Here is a 20237-nt window from a genome sequence, read left to right as displayed (position 1 = left end):
AGCCTTCCCGTCCCTGGCTTGTGTTTGAATAGAGTTCCCATTCTAACATCACTCTCGTAGCCTCTCTTCCCTGTCTAGCCTAACTCTATCCGTCTCTGTGGATGGCAAACTTGCAAAGAGGAGGATGCTCTTTGACTCCCTCACTTATTCCAAGTACCCAGAAAGCGCCCGAGACGTGCTGGGTACCATACAAGTATTGGTTGAGTAAATGGAGGAATAAATACAAGTGTTTATATAGGTTGTGTAATATATTCTAAAGCCCTCTGAGTCTGGCCCTGTTACACCCCGGTTCTGCAGATGAACATGACAACACATTGCCACAGGCAGTAAGACTGGCACCTTGCTGCTTCCAAGCCAACAATTTACTCTGACATTCAAAGTGTCATGCCCTATGTCCTCTACAACACCAAAAAGCTTATTCAGTAGGGACTTTCCCCTTCAACTTACATGTGACGAAGATGAGAAAAATCTTCATCACATGTACGTATGTTATGTAAAGCCACCCTGGATTTTATAGGACTCAATCCCAACACCAGTTCTCTACTTAAAAAGAAGATGGACCCATTCCTTCTGCTGCAGGCACTCTAGGCATTACAAACAAGCTTTATGAACTATGTGAGTGGAACAAGAAAACAAACAAACAAACAAACAAAAACAAACCTGAAGCCTTAGTCCCAGATGCAAATGTTCTAATATTCGGGTCTAGAATTCAGCCTGGGTCAAGGTTTCCTCGAGCTCTTTTTGTAATTCAAACACACAGCGAAGGCTGAGAACCACTGTTCAAACAGATGCACTCTGCCAATCCATCCTCATGAGTTGCTCTACTGTCCATTTTAAATGGGAAAAACGGAAACTCAGAGACACTCAGTAGTAACTTGTCAGCGTGTTGGACAGCTCCACTAGAATTTCAAAACCTTTGCCTTCTACCTTGTTGATCAGGGTAGTCCAAGTGACTCCAAAAATAATAAAATATTATTGATGTAGCCCCTTGGACCCGCTAAAAATACTGCACTTTAGGACACAGGATTCGGATGATTTGAGCTGGACCTGACCTGAAGCTTTTCCAAGGTCTAGCTTCCATGGTTCCAAAAATACCAAACAAGCTGCCAAGGGAGGGCAGCAGTTACACAGACCTACCCAGCTGCAAAACATATGAACCACTGTGGTTACCAGCAAGGCAAGCTATCCATAAAGGTGAAATGAGTGGCACATACATCTAACTAGGCATAGAGGAAAATCATGTCTGATATTGGAAATCTAGCCAGCTTCTTCTCCCAGGGTCAGTGAGTTCATGGACATAGAAAAGAATCTACTGACACCGTTGTGTTAGACCAGCATGATGCCTTGCTGCATTCTAAATCTTATTTTCTACCCACAGAGGACCATAGCTACCACCCCCACCCCACCCCCCGCCCACGCACATCTCTTTATGGCAAATGGAGACCACTACAGAAAACCACAGCTGAACATAATGCAAAGATGAACCGATCACGCAGAGTCGAGCACCAATGGGTTCTCTACCTCACAGCTCCTCCATCAATGGCTCAGGGAACATCATGGAGGTGGAATGACTGTAAGAGTCAGAACACAAGGAAGTCTACTGTGAAACAGTCTCTCTGAGAAATGTCTGCATACACAAGATCAGAACGGTGACAACTCAATGGATATGTTAGCATGAACCACTGCTAGACAAAGACATACTAGCAATTAGTGACCTGCCAGGAGAAGGGGAATTAGCCTCTTTGAGGGATGAGCCCCCTTATCGGTTGTCCAGTGCAGAGTGGTCTGCTTTGAGAACATATACATGCAAACAATTACTAACTCACCAAGCTATATTTAGATATTCTTGTTCATAAACATGCATGTATACATACATATGCATATATGTGTGTGTAATAGTAATAAAGAAAATGAAGATATCAACTTGAGGGGACATGAAAGATGGAAGGTAGCTTGGTGGGGATGGTGATGAGAAAGGGAGAAGTAAGAGCTATGTACATCTACTTAAATTAGAAACATTTTAAAAGGAAAAAAGAAAAATTGTATACATATATATACACATACATACACACATACATACATACATACATATCCTTCAGACCTTGTGAAGTAAGGAAGGTGCTGAGTATTTTCTTGAATTTTCATTCTTTGTGTGTGTAGGTATAGACAATGGCAAGAAGAAAATTCTACTTCTTATCACACTGTAGGCAAAATAAGTGAAGGATATTCAAGCTAGACATAAGGCAGTCTCAAAAATGTTCTTCCCTCTTTAATATATACTCCCCTGTGGTTTTCTCTAATCTCACATGTCTTCCTTCTCCTGAGTATGTTCAGCACAGTTCAGTTGTCACCTCTCCCCTTCCTGTCTCCAAGGTACTGCCACACTACCCCACATGCCTGGTGTTGGGACATGGAGACCTGGCTGTCTTCGTACTTATTCTGTACCCAAGGATGTCTCTGAAGTACCCTGCTCCTGCTTCCACCTCGCAAGCTCTAGAGTTACAGCCTGTGCTGCCTGCCACACAGTTTATGCAGTGGTGGGGATCAGAGTTATGTTCGTGGTAGGTAAATGCTCAATTGAGCTGCATCCCCAGCCCTGATTAAATACAGCTATGGACAAGGGTAGAGTGTGGAGAAAACTTTCTAATATAGAGAGAGTTTCTCAAAAAAAAAAAAAAAAGGGAAAGAACGAAGAGAAGAAAGGAGAAGAGGGGAGGGGAGGAGGAAAGGAGGGGGGAGGGGAGGGGGAGGGGAGGGGGGAGGGAAGGGGGAGGGGAGGGGGAGGGGAGGGGAGAAGAGAAGAGAAGAGAAGAGAAGAGAAGAGAAGAGAAGAGAAGAGAAGAGAAGAGAAGAGAAGAGAAGAGAAGAGAAGAGAAGAGGATTGGCTGGGCAGTGAGGGTGTACGCTTTTAATCCCAGATCTTGGGAGGTAGAAGCAGGTAGATCTCTGTGAGTTCAAGGCTAGCCTGGTCTAGAGAGTGAGTTCCAGTGAGTTCCAACAAGAGCTACACAGAGAGACCATGCTAGAAAAATAAAAAAAACTAATAATAATAGTAGTAATAATAATAATAATAGATCAAGTACCTCTACATTACTTTACCCATAACATTTTGGTGATAAGAAATAAATTATTAAGACTAAAGATGTCACATTATAGACAAGGCTTGTCTGAAATCACTATGTAGTATAGTACAGCTCCAAGCTGGTAAGACTTCACTTTTCTCAGCTTCCCAATTACTAGGATTACAGGTGGGAACGCCCACGCCTGGTACCAGTTCTTTATTATGCGCCCCATTTCACCACAGAAAGACAGTTTGGATCATTATAAATATGTTTCAGAGCAAATGCTGCTAGATTTTGCATTCCCCCTGCCCCCATTTTCAAATGACTTTGCTAGTCTTGGGTATTTGTTACAAAATAGGGAAAACACACTTCACTGACGAGGCATTCTTCCTGCAGAAATCTCTCAACAAATAAACTGTAAAAGTGTATCAAAAAAAAAAAGACTAAAGATGTCATCCATCTTTCTGAATGATTACAAATTTCTACTAACATTACTTTAATGCCTGAATAATCCACATACTTTCCCAATGACCAGCTTCTCTGCCAAAGATCACACCAAACACAGGAAGAGAGACGTCTTTATAAGTATGTGCCTGTGCTTGTCAGTGAAGGTGTATGCATGCGGGCTCAGTACCGGTGGCATCCACAAGAGGGTGGTGGACTGTTTCCCTAGAGCTCGGTGGGCTTGGAGGTTGTAAGTTCCCCAATGTAGGTCCTGGGGACTCACTCAGCAGTCTGCTCTATCAATATCAATGCAAATAGACTTTCCAAAATTATCTTTTCCTACTTGCTTTCCATTCAGCAGACATGTGCTGAACAATTAACAAGATATATCAAATAAGGTATGGCTTCTTCCTGTCTTATAAAGGGAGAAAATTTCTAAAAACACAACAAGTGGAACCCACTCATCCTCTCTTGATCTTGACTTTTAAACCCCCACCAAAAACTTTCTAATGTGTGCTCACTTCCATAAAGCCATTTCATCACTCTTTTCCCATTTACTAACAGTACTTAACTGTTGCAACTTCTGATAATACAAAATGAAGTTTGCTTCTACAATGCAATACATTGTGTTCTGACTCTGACAGCCATTCCACCTCCATGATGTCCTATCCCATTTCCTCCTGGCACATAGGCCTGGGACAGGGTGGAAGGGGCAGCTTGCTACTACTTGAATTTCAGTTCAAATGTGGCTCTTTATGGCCAGAAAAGGGAGTGAAAGTGAGAGAGAGTAGCTATAAACACACACACAAGCAGGGCAGTGGTGCACACCTTTAACCCAGCACTTGGGAGGCAGAGGCAGGCGGATTTCTGAGTTCAAGGCCAGCCTGATCTACAAAGTGAGTTCCAGGACATCCAGAGCTATACAGAGAAACCCTGTCTCGAAAAACACACACACACACACACACACACACACACACAGAGAGAGAGACACACACACACAGGTGTGCACACATGCAGCTATACCATGATTCCAGGAAATATCATCTGCATCTTGTTAATTTTTCTGAGCACAGCAATGTTTTCCACATGTTCTTCCAGGGGTGGTGTGACAATTTCACCTGCATATATAGGTTATACTTTGGGTACTATGCCCTACAGCAGTCCCCAAACCAGTGTTTTCCATTCCCCTCCTTTTAATCTATGAAGCTGGTCCTCCTGAACACGTCCCTCACCTGCCAAGGCTATAACCAATCAGCACAGAGGCAGAATCACCATGTTTAATCTGTATGAAATCTAAGGCAGCTGCTCAATAGACCACCACATCGGAAAGGGAGGTCCAGTTACTAAGAGGCCCAGAAGATTTTAGGACTCCAAAAAGCCCTTCTTTCTCATCTTTCCAGGACATCTGTCTAGTTCCTCACAAACAGATGTGAAGGACAAAGTCTCGTGAGAGGGTTCCTCCTGAGAACTCAATCCAGAATGCAAATGAGATGGGCAGATTAGAATCATTTCATAAAAAAAAAAAAAGGAGGATTGGCCTTCCCAAGCTTATCATAGAGGAAAAATGCACTTAGTCAAAAACAGTCCCTACATCACTATATCAGTTACAAATGGCTAAGAGACGAGACTAAGAAAAACAAGGCTGGTAAGCACACAAAAATCACGAGAATGCTTGACGCCGCTGGTGGAATGTATATTAGAAGAGCTGCTGCAGAAAATAGTCTAGAAGTTTACTGAGACTTCAGATAGAGCCATCAGGCACTCGAGCCATTCCACCACCGGGTTCACGGCAAGTGACACTCCATCCGTATGCACAAAGGCCAACTCTGCTCTCACATCTACTGCAGCACCATTCTCAACAGCTAACTCACTGGATGCTCAGAAACAGGAAATTCAGTACACATACTTGATGTGGTATTACTCAATAAGACACCAGTGAAGATGTGGCCGGAGCTGGAAGGCACTGTGTTAGGTGCAATAAGTCAGGAACAAGAGATGGGTGGTGCACAGGAGCTGTATCCACCTATGGGATAGGACAGAGTGAGTGGGACAGAGTGAGTGTCCTATCCCACCTATGGGATAGGATAAGCTGTGAGTGGAATACTCAGTGTTGGGGGAGGAGAAGGAGGGGACAGACACACGGGAGTCCTAGACTAGCGTATGCTGCATTTGCTTAAAATTCCAAAGCTCTAATCAAGAGATGGTCAAGCTGGGCGTGGTGGCGCACACCTTTAATCCCAGCACTCGGGAGGCAGAGGCAGGCGGATTTCTGAGATTTCTGAGGCCTGGTCTACAAAGTGAGCTCCAGGACAGCCAGGGCTACACAGAGAAACCCTGTCTCGAACCCCCATCCCCCAAAAAAAGAGATGGTCAGAATGAAGATTTCTTTCTTTTTTTTTTGTTTTTTTTTTTTTAGATTTATTTATTATATGTAAGTACACTGTAGCTGTCTTCAGACACACCAGAAGAGGGCGTCAGATCTCGTTACGGATGGTTGTGAGCCACCATGTGGTTGCTGGGATTTGAACTCAGGACCTCTGGAAGAGCAGTCGGGTACTCTTCCCACTGAGCCATCTCACCAGCCCAGAATGAAGATTTCTTATGTGAAACACTTTTTGGCTGTTATCAGACTGGTTGCTTTTCATTTCAGAATGCTTACGAGGGGTAAGAGATAAACCTGACTCTGGTTCACTCACAAGGTCAGCGTGTCAACAATCACTAACAGTCTCAGAGCTTATGACAATAACCTTTCGATGGGGTTAGTTTGGACAAGGAGAATCCAGTGTATCCTTTGGGAGTCCTCAAATGGGACAGAGGGGTGACTCCAGCCCCATGCTGGTTAACAGACAAACAAGTAAGTTTAATATATGTAGCATGTAGTTTTAGTGTGGGATATTACTCAGTCTTAAAGAGACAAGAGACAATCATGTTATCTGTGATAAGGAGGGTGAATCTGAAGGATATTGAAATACTAGTCACAGAAAAGCAAATATTGATGGACCCTACATATACATAACAGTTGACAGAGCTGCGTTCAGAAAGCAGAGCTGAGCAGGGCATTGGCTGATAGGATCTGGACAACTTTGGGATATATATCCTACTCAGAACCAGGAGAATACACATTATCTCAAGTACTCATCAAGCGTTTACACATACTAGATCTTCATCCATAAAGCACAAGAAGGCTTACAAACCAAGGTGAGCCTTTAGACAAATTTGAATAATTTAAACCACAATCAGTAGAAGTAAGCAAGAAACCAACACAGCCAAACCTCCTATCTCGGAGAAGTCAGTCTCTTCTCAAGCAGGCATCACAGCCTGCACCTGCAGCTCAAGCCATTCAGAGGCTAAGCTGGGATAACATAAGACCGTGAATTCAAGACCACCCTGGGCCAAACTGTGAGGCTCAATTAAAATTAATTTAAGAAATATCAAAATAAGATGGAAAGCAGGATCAGAGGTCAAAAAGCACTTTCAGCTCCTCCAAAGGATCTGAGTTTATGTGTCCCATGGCTCGTCTGGAGGTTAACAACTGCTGTACTTGCAGCTCTAAGAAATGCCCTCCTCTGGCCTCACAGGTACCTGCATATGCGCGAATACACACACACACACACACACACACACACACACACACACACACACACACATGCAAGCACCCACATGTGCACACATAAATAAAAAGTAAAATAAAATCTTACAAAACACACACAGATGGAAAAAAGTTTCCTCAGTAGCCCGTGGGTCAAAATAGAAGTCCTAAAAGAAATGCTTTCTTCAACACTGATCTAGAGCAGACTGTAAATAAAACCTCAGGTTGTACTCTATAAGACACAAGCAAAGCCAGGTCAAGAGGAATCGTGTTGAACATAAATGCTGACATGAGACGGGAGAAGCCATCATAAGTCCACACCCTCAGTTTGTTTAAGAACTTTTGAAAGTGGATAAAATAAAGCTGGAGCAAGCATTAAAAAACATCCAAGAAATGATAAGAAGGAAGTAAGGGAAATCCAAGGTCATGTGTGTGCATAAAGCTAATAACCTAGGGAATTTCTCTTAAAAAGGGGAAACTGCCAGATCTCATTCCAAGAGAAAAGACATGGCCTGAGCAATTATTCAATTATTAGAGGTTGTTTTAATTTAAAATTTTCTGAAAAGGAAATGTCCCAGGTGGTTCCCTCAGAATATAGAAGAGGAAATGGTTCCCAACTCAAGGTCTAGGACATAGAACCAAAACCTAACAAAGAAAGCACATGAACAAAGAAACCATGGACAAAGAAACCAAGAAACCAAGAAATTTGGATGCAAATGTCCTTAACAAAATTTAGCAAATGTGTGTACATACATGTTATGAATGCAAATAATGTGTTCGCATACACTCATGACTAATCAATATTTATTTCATGTGTATAAGGTTGAATCACTATTCAAAAATCAATATGATGTGCCATTTAGATATCAAGGAGAAGGAAATTATACGCTCAGATCAAGTAATAATTGCTTTTCTTTTTGTATTTGAGCCAGGATCCTATGTAACCCTTACTAGCTTCAAAGTCATTATGTAGTCAAGGATAACCTTGAACTCCTAACCCTGCCTCTACTTCCCACGTACTGCAATCAGACAGGTTCTACCACTGATGGCTGTAACCTCCATTCTTGGTAAAGGTCTCATTGTAGGAGAAACAGAGAGGAACGTCATGGACCTCCATAAATAGCAGGTACAGGAGTTCCAAAGCTCCCAAGAGAAAACATCTGTCCTTGTTCAAATTCCTTACATAAAGCAGCGTGGATACCCATTTAATGGACACATGTCAGCTTAAGGACACATGCATTGCTTAAGCCCTCTCTACATTACTAACAATGCAATAAAAACACTATGCAAATAGTTACTCTCTATTTTTCTGGGAGTGATAATAAAAAGGGAATGTAAATATATGTTCAGCACAGAAGCAATTTTTTAAACATTTTCAATTTATGGAAGGATTGACAGAAACAGTGGGATGACAACAACAGCACACACATATGCACAAAGACACACACAGACAGGCACACACAAACACATACAGACACACAGAGACACATACAGACAGGCATACACAGACACACAGAGACACACACAGAGACACATACATATGCACACAGAGAGACAGAGAGAGACACAGACACACACAGTCACACACAGAGACACCACAACTAGCATTCTATTTAACAGGGACTGAACAATGTCTGCTTAACCCTGGGAACAAGGCAACAATATCAACTCATTACTTTTATTTAATGTAATACTAGATGTTCCAGCCATTGTATTCAGGCAAGAGCAACAAAGTTGTGTAAGATGGAAAGAAAGTAAACTGTTTTGCAGCTAATATAATCATGTTTAGCAGGAAAAGAAAATGTCTATAAATTCTATCACCAAGAAACAAATTCAGGAAGGTTACAGGCTAACAAAATTGAGACACAAAACCAACTGTATGCTTACTCACTGACAACAAGAAACAGAAATAGAGATTTGAAATTGAATATCATTTATATTTGTTCCAGATAAAAATGAAGTACTTAAAACGTGTACAAAATCTGTATCATCAAACTCATTGATATTGATGGAAGATATCAAGTAAGATAGCCTAGGAGAGTCTGTCCTGTTCATAGTTTGGAAGACCTGGTAAAGTAAAGGTATCAACTGACTTTAAATTTTTCCACAAACAATCAAGACTAACACTAAGTTTCACTTATAAAACAGTATGGTATATGTCATGATTACAAATTCACAAAACCAATATTGTAGATTTTTAGAAATAAGGAAAAAGAATTAAAGAATGTAAGTTTTGAAGTGATCCAACAATAAAATTTTAGACTGTTAAAATAAACAATTATATATGTAAGCAAGAAAAGTGAAAATAGAAAGATTAACTATATAAAACAAGGAAGGCCATAACAGGGGGGAAAATGAACAGGACAGGGAACCACATTTGCAAAGCATCTACTGAATGCATGATTAGCAGCTAGAATACATAAGAACTACAACTCAACAACGAAAGTCAAAAAATGCTTTTTGAAACAATCAAATAACTAATGCTATTTTGAAATGGATGACATTAATAGACATGTCTCCACAGATGATGTATACCAAGCACGTGAAAAGTTAGGTGCTCAGTATCGCTAATCATCCGAGAAATACAACCAAAAGCACAGTGAGGCATCACTTCACAAAACACCCCAAAGTAGGAGCTGTCAGCATGAACGCGAGTGCACTGCTGCTGGCAAAATTCTGAAACTTGTGTATAAAACACCATGGGGTTTCCTCAAAGTGTGTGAAGTAGAACCACCCTATGATACAGGCTTTCTGCTTGATTGTGAACACAATTCAAGAAGAGTGGAGGCAGAGTCTTGAAGAGACATGTGATTCACCCATCCACAGAAGCACTGTTCACTAGAGCCATGAAGTGGAAACAATGCAAATGTCTTGAAGGAGCCAACAGAGAAACACAGTTTGATCCATCTTCACGGTGCCTTGTCACTCAGCCTTCAGATGGAAGGAAATTCGCCATGTACTAGAGCAGGGTGAACCCCAGGGCACTATGTTGAGATAAACAGATTCAAGAGGCAAACAGCATCTGACTCCACCCACCTGAGATCCTACCTCATTAGATCAGTATCTAACATATTTAAATTCATAGATACGGAAAGCAGAAAGTTGGCTGTGTGTGGCAAGGATCAAGGAGGAACAACATACCTTCCCAGTCACAGCAAAGGCCTGAAATCTTGGCTAGAACCAACTCATATGCTATGGTTTTGCATGTATATGTTTCGTGTAAGGTAGTTCCATTTATAAACTAGGCACAGTAAGAAATCAACAATGATAACTAACAGTAAAATATGACAACCCAACAATTCAATCTGTAAAAGTACACAGATGTGCTTGTTCACATCTCATTGTACTGCAGGCCATGGTCATCTCTGCCCATGATTGACAACCCAACAATTCAATCCATAAAAGGTACACAGATGTGCTTGTGCATGTCTCATTGCAGGCCATGGTGATCTCTGCCCACGATGTTTTTTTTTTTCCTTATTGGGAGTTTTTGCCTTGTCAGCTGGGAAGAGTATTTTGCTACTTCTTTTTGTCATATCTAAGTCACCAGCCCCACTGCCTGCACCCTTTGGGACAACACTATTCAGAACTGTGAACTATTATTTCAAGAACTTCCCATTTAATATTCTTTAGATCATGGTTGGCCATTTGTAAGTGAAACCATGAAAGATGACATCATAGATAAGCAGTGACTACTGTATTATTATTATTATTATTATTATTATTATTATTATTATTATTATAAAATACTAGCATCAGTTTCATATTGTCATGAGATGTACAATTAGGTAAAAAGACAAACGATTCATTTCTGCATCATCAGCTAATTTTACTTGGGGATCCAAATCTCTATATTCAATAGTACTAAGTACACTTTTTTGGGTTGTTTTTTTTTTTTGAGATGTTGTTTTATTTTCAATTGTGTGTGTGTGTGTGTGTGTGTGTCTGTCTGTCTGTCTGTCTGTCTGTCTGTCTGCAGAGGTTTGTGCCCGTGAGAACAGGTGACCACAGAAGGCAGAAGGAAGTGTTAGATCCCTTGGAGCTGGAGTTATAGGCAACTGTGAGCTGTCTCATCAGGCGCCTAGGAACCACATCTGGGGAAGAGCATCTGGAAGAGCAGCATGATGACCTGGGCACTGAGCCATTTCCCCTCCCCCACGTGAGTTTCCTTAAAGTTACTCCCAGTAGAAACTGCTTTTCAACCTTCATGCATCTCCTATCTGTATTGTTCTTATCCCTTGCGTGCTCTGGAAACAACATCCACCAACGATTAAGTACCAAATGGAAGCACATATGCTCTGCTTAACCAACGAGGAATACATGTTATACTTAATACTGAGTCAAGGATAAAGATAGCTCTTGAGGCACACACCCCAAATAAACGCTTTAAAAATAAAATTCCTCTGCTTCCAAAATGACAACCCAAAACATATGTAATAGCAACCATTTCATTGCACCAAATGTTTGTTTGGTATCAGTTTTAGACAAGTGAAAAGGCTTTTGCTCAGATATAGAACCTAATTTTTTAAAATTTTAAAACAGTTTATATATTGCTGCATGTACGTGTGCACACTGTTATAGGAAGGTCACACATGCACAAGGCACACATGGGAGAATCATAGGACCCTTAGGAAGTAATTTCTCTCTTTCCACCTTCACATGGGTTTGAGAGTACAGACTTGGTCCTGAGGCCTGTGAAACAAGCACTGTACCTGATGAGATGGCCCAAGCGCATTGATTCTGAGAAGCACTGAGCCTTCCCTTGCACCCTCCCTTTGCACTTAAGATGCCTGCTTTCTTTCAACTCATCTCTGTGGAGTTCTAGAAACGATATTTTATACTTTCCAGAACTAATGGGTTTAAATGTGCGCTCTTGACCACACTGGTATTCAATAAGTGAAGTTTTTCCCAAGTGCCCTAAAGGAAGTAAAACCAAAAAAAGACTATCAATAAAAACCAGTGAAGGTCACTGTCTTCGTTTCATATAAAGTGCTAGCAGCGGGTATCGAGCTATGTATCTGAGGGACAGATATGGGCCAGGTGCTGGTTCTCTGTAGGCTAATGTGTGCTTGCTTTGTGTCTCTTTAGTTCTATTCTTCACATTGTTAAAATGGACAAAACAATAGCTGCCAATCATAGGGTTGTCGATTACGTCACTCATGATTTCTTCGTGGATGTGATCAAAACTAAAACTAAGTAAATATAATCACAGATGGCTCATGAATATTAAACCAGCCGACTACAGAAAAGGGGTCACTTTCCATCTTATCCCTTCCCAGCACTATCCCAGGGCCACTAGTTAGTGGCAGACTGTGCCACACAAAGAACCAGGCTAACTATTCTGCTTCTCCAGTTATCACTCCAGATGTTACACGTGTCCATATGTTTCATCTAATGGGTCATTTGAAGAGTAGACTTGCAATTATGACAAAATTACACGTTAAGATGTTTCAAGGAAATGCAGTGACTCAAACCTACAGTTGCTTTTCTTACCAATCATCCACATTTAAACATAGTAGGGCTATGCCAATTACCTTCTGCATGCAAGTCAAGTAAGAATACTTAGAAAAGAGAGACGGAATTACCTTTAATGAGAATGCCTAAAGGATGTACGCAAGCCAGCCACGGAACGACCTACAGCCAAGGAACGGTCTTGGAGATGATGCCTCGATTACTGTTCCCTCGCCATCTAATCTACAGTTGACCTGCTTGCTTTAAAAGACAGCCAACGCTAACAGAGGAGGGAGGAACTTTCAACATAAAATAAAGTTTAAAAAAGAAACCAGGCTATTTTCATCTTGTCGAATCAGCCGTGGTACCAGTTCACACTTCACAAAGCAGTGGGTGAAAGAGCTAGAATTGTTCAAAAATAGCCCTTTGTCAAATAGAATGTTTCATTTCACATGGCTAGGCAGAGGGACAAAAAAAAAAAAAACCCACAGGTTTGGAAGCTCGGGTGTCCCAACAATTTAGAACCAGCAGCCAACATGTCAGCTTTGCATATCTACAATACCATTATTTTCGGGGGGAAGGGGGAGGTAAGCAATTCCAGAGACCTTTGAGACACCCTGAGAAAAGACTCCAGTGAATTCTAAAACCTGAAGAAGAGGAAAAAAATCAGCCAACCAACCAGGTGATTTCAATAAAAGATGTGAGAATGAAAGGGGGAAATTAACACATCACCCATCCACGCATGCCTTACAGTCTAGAGGAGCCCATTGTCTTGGCTTTGTCACTAATGGTATACAGTAATGGCGGTCATGTGGTCAGAGCTAAATGTCCAACAGGAAATAAAGGTGAAAGGGGAATGAATAGTTAAACCTAGTTAAACTTTCAAGACTGCTAAGCCCACTCTATGTTTGATGAATAATGCCTGAGATAAGTGGAAAGGAACTTGAAGCTCCTAAGAACTTAAGCCAACTTTTTTATAATAGGCTCCAACTAACCAAGGCAAACTCAGCTTAAAATCCTCAGGTCCTTGAGAGCCTGGCTTCCATCAGAAATCATCTCTTGGGGCCTAAGAGGAAGGTCAAGTTTCACTGTGGTTTGCAGTACAATGCTCTAGTCTTCATTGCTTCAAGACTGGCTCGTCTCAGAACAAGCTTCGGGTCCTGAGTGTGTCCTCCAGTGCAGTCAGGTCCCTTGACTCCCCTTCCACGAGTACCAGAGACACTTCACAGCCAACCACCTCAGTGGAGCCCCAGGCTCATGACCCAAGCAAGAAGGATGGAAGTAGATCCCAAGGGAAGCCCATTGAAGAACTTTGGAGAATAAATCAAGAACCCAGATAAAACACCATCTCAACCCTGGGTTCCTGTCTCACTCTTAGTAAGGAAGGAATGTTATGTGGCTTTTCAACACATAAGGAAAACTGAGGCACGGTCTCCTCCATGGAGGAATTTTTTTCTCTGGTGAGAAATGAGGTAAGAATCTAAGTGTTGGGTGGAGACACTGAGCATGTAACGCATCTCCCAGCCACCACTCTGCTCAAAGGTCATCTCTGACAAACGTACACCAGGAGCTAAACAGGGACCTTCAAGGTCCACCAAATGTGCCTCTTATGTACATGTGGACTTTGTAGTGGGAGCTTCTGCTAAGAGTGGTGGTGTGGCAGAGGTCACAGATTCTCTAAGTTATGGACTGAGACAAGCTTCAATCTGTGCCCAGCATTACTAGGGCACCAAAGCTAAAGACCTGAGAATCTGACATAGGAGAACAAAGGCTAAAAGTCTGCAGGAGACTGTCTCAGGATATGGTTTCTACTAGGGCTCGGGCCCACAAACGAATCCCTAGGAGCTGACCATCCTCTATTACAGGTACCTCTTCTCTGGACAGACACACACCCCCTTCTCTCATCAAACCTGTTCTCTGGCTTTAATTACATCTTCTTTCTTTAGTTCTCAAACCCACCTTTCTCTAGGTTCTTAGGATCTAGTTACTTGTTCTAATGAAAAGTTGAGTTACCTGAAACAACATGATCTGAGAAACCACAGACATGACTTGCATTTTTAAAAATAAACTCAGCTGGCGAGATGGCTCAGTGGTTAAGAGTGCCGACTGCTCTTCCGAAGGTCCTGAGTTCAAATCCCAGCAACCACATGGTGGCTCACAACCATCTGTAACAAAATCTGATGCCCTCTTCTGGAGGGTCTGAAGACAGCTACAGTGTACTTACATATAATAAATAAATAAATAAATAAATAAATAAATAAATCTTTAAAAATAAACTCAAATTGAACGTGTGTAAACTTTAATCCCAGCACTTGGGAGGCAGAGGCAGGCAGATCTCTGAGTTCGAGGCCAGCCTGGTCTACAGAGTGAGTTCCAGGACAGCCAAGGCTATACAGAGAAACCCTGTCTCAAAACACCAAAAAAAAAAAAAAAAAAAAAAAAAAAGATACTGACAAGGGGGATTATTAGGAAATTTTAGTATGTCTACCTCATGAAAAGTTATGCAGGCATTTAAAATGTTCAGTGCTCACTTATAATTTGGTGAAAACTAGTGTTAAAGAGTAAAAGTTTAAAAAAAATACAGTAACAATTAACTTATCACAGTTAAAACCAAACACAAATAATGTTGTCAATGGTTATCTTTACTTGGTAAGAGTATGCTATCTATTTATATTTTTATACTTTCCATTTTTTAATAATTGTACAATGGGTAAAATTTTTAAAGAGTGACTCTCATTAGAAGGAAAATGTTTTATTTTCACTGAATTTTTTTTTCCTGCATTTAGTTGATAATTCTTTTAGTGTCCAAAAGGATTTCATTTTTCTGCAAGAGTATCGAAGGTTACTAAGGCAAAGGAAATGAGAAACATGAGCAAGAAAAACTCACTCTGATTAAAAATATCTCTACTAGTTCTGTGGCTACCACATCAGAAACAGACCTCATGCCTGACATTCAAAGTGCTTCACAGACTAAAGCCTAGCACATCTCAGCTGACAGCTTCTCTAGCTATGGAAATCAGTCGAAGTTTCAGATCGTCACTTAATTCACTTCTGTGCTGAAGACGTCTCTGGCCATCTGACCAACCACAGCACTTCTGTGGGTCCCCTCTTCTCTTCTGGTATTGCTATAGCACCTAAGGCTACATCACCTGCCAACACTGAGCCCATTCTGTCATTCAGCTCATTATTTCTGAGTATGTCAATACCTCTCAGCTAGACCTGGAGTTTCTAGAAGTCATAAATTTAGATGCTTTTCAGTAGTTACTGGTCAAATACACACAGAGGCAAAGAGGAAGTAGAATTCTACAGCCGGGCTTGCATTATATTCACGCCCTCAGTGGTATTATCTAAATGAAGCCTGCTGTTAAAAACCCTACCTATGACATCACTCGTAGGACATGCATTTTCCATTTTCTGCTTTTGGAGCATTAATAATCAATTTCTGCTTATTCATTCATATCAATTCTGAGGTTCCTCTGGGGATCAAACAGATTGGGTTGCAATATGCCTCACTAAGGTGCAGAATATAAATAACACATACAATGACATTCTAGAAATCACAAGACCACACACAGGGCCCAGCTTCTCTTACAGGTTTTGTCTGAACAGCAAATATAAATCTTTGTCCCCACGTTATGTCCTTACTTAGGCCATGGGCTTTAGTCTATTAATATCCCCTTTAACCAACAAAACAAAAACAAAAACTCTCCAGATCAATTGGTCCAGTGCTTTATAAGTGATGGACTAAATGGCTGTGTTCTTGTGTGCCATCAAACACTCTGCCAGGACTTGGAAATCCATACCATCTGTACATTAGCAATCTGACACCGGCGACATCGGCAAGAGTCACACATCTTAAAGAGATAATCCATAAATCATAAATGAAATCAGGTCAAAGGACCTGCCCGAGGAGAAGGAGAGACCTGGTGTCCACTATTTTTGCAGAAGGAGCATACAAGGTCAGTATGATTGTTGACTCTGGAGGGCAGAGCATCAACTAACAAAAGCACTTCCCACTGTTCATGACTCCATCCTACTGTAACACATACATGTTTTATTTAGTAAGAGAAGCAAGCACTTAAGAGTAAGTGCCTGTTCGGATGCTAGCACTTACCAGATGACCTCAAACCTTCTCTAGAGTTGAGCTCCTTAACGTATAAACTGTCACCTGCTATGCCAAGTCCCAAAGGTGTGACAAGCCACATAGCATCACTTGAGTCTCGGCTTATTTATCACCCTGCTGTGAGTGATTCAGTCTCGCACCCCATAAGCTAGATCACTGTTCTTCCTTTGAATGTTACCCAAAAACTAAATAGCCATTTCCAGATTGCTTACTGTGCTGCTAATTGATTCTCCCGAGGCTCGAGCATCCAGCATCACCCAAAAGCAGGTTAGGCATCTCAGGCCCAGCTCTCCGACAGAGTATTGTCCAAATATACATTTTTTTTTCTAGATGCTAAGGAAATGGACTTTTTCTGCACAGGGTCGCAGGGCAATGTGCAGAAAGTTTACAGGTTGCTGTCACTAGTGTTTGAGACTACTCCTATGAAAATTAATATTATACTTAATATCTAATAGTGCATAAGTGGACCCAACACTGACTGATACAGTAGACGATCCACGGATGTTGGAGAGAGGGAGATCTGGATTCAAATTCTTGTTCTGTGACCTTGAGATTGTAATTTAAGCTCTCTCTTCCTCACTTTCCAGAACTGGTTCTGAGTTGAAGTGATACAATTATACACACACACACACACACACACACACACACACACACACACACACACACGCCCCTAATATATGATATTACTCATGATTCCTATACATCTTTTCTTTTTTGAATCCGTCAAACCAATGCTGAATATAAGACAAATTCTATAAAAAAAATTTTTCAGTTTGGGGGGATGTTTTGATATCAGATAAAGTGGATGTCTAGTGGGATGAGAAGTGGAGAAAGGAGACGTGTGGGAAAAGAGATCTCACTGACACACTTTCAAGAATACACAACATGCTTTGCTCAAGCAGGTTGACACTGGGGCTGGGGACAGAATATCATGACAGCTCAACCCAGCGGGGGACTGGGAGTTCTGCCCACTTCATCCTGCCAGAGAGAGTCTAGAAACTGAAGTGGGACCCCACAAATAATCCCGACCAGTCCCCTCCTCCTTCTGCCCAAACCACTGGGCGCCAATGATGCTGAATCATGAGCCTGGCAGCAGCCGCCCTCCTCAGCCGCTTCCACCCTGGCAAGTCTCCAGGACAGGCACTGGAGGGAATGGGCGCAGCGACCTGGGGTGTGGAGGAGAGGGGCGGGGGCAAGGGCAGGTACTCACAGCTGAGGCACCTCTCTGGCTGGATCCAGTGGCCGGTCTCTTGGTGGCCCACACTCCCCGCCAGCGGCTGGCGGCTCCCCGGTCGGTCCACTCCGCGTGTCGTCTTGGGATCACCTCAGCTCGCCCACCCCCCCGGGGCAGCCGCGGTTCAGAGCTTAGAAGCTCGACCGGACCAGGAGCAGCTGGAGCAGCTGTCGTGCCCAAGGGGGTGGTAGCTACCGATGGGCCAGACCATTTGCCCACTGCGCCCAGGGGTGCGCATCGTGCATGGAGGTACAAGCACCAGGACCTCGAGAGGGCTGGAGACGGGCAGAAGAAACCAAGGAAAAGAAGGGTCCTCTACCCACAACTAGGCCTGAGCGCTAAGGACCTCCTGGACCCATGGCTTCTCATCTAGGTATGCAGAAGAATGAGCTGGGCTTTCCAGGGCACCCCTCACCCCGTCTTATTCTTGGTCCCGCTCAGGGAGCGTTCAGAACGCCTTTAACAGAGGACCTAGCAACGCAAGCTCCAGGGTGCCATCCCCTCCTAAGGGGATGCTAGGGGAGCTGGCCTGACATCTATCTGGGCCACCTCCTTCTTCATCTTGTGACCCAGACCACCAGGTCCCAAGTCCACATGTCAGCTTAACACACAGGAGTGCCTAAGATCTCGCAAAAGGGCTCTTCTGGTCTTTTATTACTATTTAGCTATATTTAGATAATAATAATAGAGTATCAAAAGTCAACCTGAAAGTAAGATCAAGTGAGCGCCCTTGCATCAGGATGTCTGAGGAGCTTAGAGCCCGCTAACAAAATCTCAACACGGAAGTTGGAAAACGTAGATTGAAGGGGTAGACACTTTGGACAGAGCTATGATAAAGTCCAGAAGAAATTCAAGAATAGTTGTGCTTTCTTGTTCATGAGTTCAGTCAGTTTCTGTTCATGATTACTGTCTTGGTAACCCGGAAATAATCGTTATCTCACATGAGATGAACCTCACAGGATAGGGAAAGTTCATAAGCATGAAATTTCTTTGACTTCCACAGTTCGTGCCCAGCCAGACTCACGTACGTTTCCAGAACACAATGGTTAACAACCAACTGTATAGCTCTCCATCTAGAAGAAAATTGGCAGTTACCTATAAAATAAGACTAGGGTGGGGTGTTTTATGTATCCCAAATAAAATGAAATTTCACAACTTAAAGTTACTGTTTCTGGAATAAACTGGCCCCTTGAATAACACCAATTGAGCACTTACATGAACATTACAGTGGAAGTATTTTCAATTCTAGCCTTCACTTGCTACTCTACTCCTATTGAGATCAGTGGGAATGCTGCTGGTTTTCAGATGGGGCTTTAACTGGCGTAGAACAGACGCTGACCATCTGGACTTAACACTGGAGGTGGGGGATGGGGGAAATACACTGTAAACCTTAACATAGCTATCACTGGGACCTGGGTGTGAGTCTGACCCTTGTGAAAACTGGGTTTTATGAAAGAGAAGAGATATTTGGGTATCTAAGATGGATGTCACCCTGGTGTGGAAAAGGAGACCAGAAAGGGGTAAATGGACGTTTCCCAGAAGAGCTGGGACATCAAAGTCAGAAACTCAATGGAGCATTCCGTGAGGGTGAGGATCATGATGCCAGTCTTACACTATCATTACTCTCTGCCTACACCTCACACTACACGTACATGTCAGACCACCATTCTTCCAATCTCAAGCAAGAGGGAGAGTCACTACCAACGTTGAAGCTCAAGACAGCATTTACAGGACTTAGGAACAGACATTGCTTTTCCGTATGGTGTGCTATTGGGATAAGGTAAACTGACGTTGCACGTCATCATAAGCATAGCCAATATCCCTAGAGCCCAGCGTTGCTGGGGAACCCAGAGAGCCAGCTCCCTAGAGAAGCCAACAGCTTCAACACAGGGCACATGGCCTCAGTCTCAGATAGGTACAGCTCTCGCCACACTCAACTGTTCCCCTATTAAAGGTGGCAGCAAAAGATTTCAAGAGATGCCTAAAGATAGAAATAGATATAGAAAGAAGGGATATGGCCTATGGCCACCTAGGGACCTGCTGTGTCTTGTGTCATCTCTAGCCACCTATTTGAAAGTTGATGTTCCTAGCACATATGTCTCTGAATGAAGAAAGGGAATGTTTTATGACAACTTGGGAAGTTGTCAAAGTAGGGTGTCACAGATCCTGCGCCCCTGTTCTTTTTCAATGTCCTGTAAACCTAAAGATACAGTAGGGCCATAAAGGGGAAAAATCATTTTCTAAGATAAATACATGAGGTTTTACATCTATGAACTACTTCTCTAATCCTCATGACAAAAGACAGAAGACTTTCTGTGGTGAACCAAGCTTGAC

General features: G+C 42.3%; 1 protein-coding gene across 5 annotated transcripts in view; it reads right to left on the bottom strand.

Annotated features, from left to right (window-relative positions):
• Ttll7 (tubulin tyrosine ligase-like family, member 7) overlaps positions 1-18285 on the bottom strand; it is a 131826-nt gene extending 113541 nt beyond the window's left edge. For 3 of the 5 annotated variants that reach the window (NM_001302957.2, NM_001357217.1, NM_001302958.1), the window contains exon 1: positions 17880-18102. The gene's annotated coding sequence lies outside the window, so the exon portion shown is untranslated. Of the gene's footprint in view, positions 1-17879 lie in introns of all 5 variants that reach the window. The other 2 variants (XM_017319721.2, XM_017319722.2) reach the window with 1 other exon arrangement.
• Between the last annotated feature and the right edge of the window lie 1952 nt (positions 18286-20237).

The sequence above is a fragment of the Mus musculus genome, chromosome 3 (assembly GCF_000001635.26).
Source record: "Mus musculus strain C57BL/6J chromosome 3, GRCm38.p6 C57BL/6J".
Taxonomy (NCBI): Eukaryota; Metazoa; Chordata; class Mammalia; order Rodentia; family Muridae; genus Mus; species Mus musculus.
This window is presented reverse-complemented; position numbering and strand designations above follow the sequence as displayed.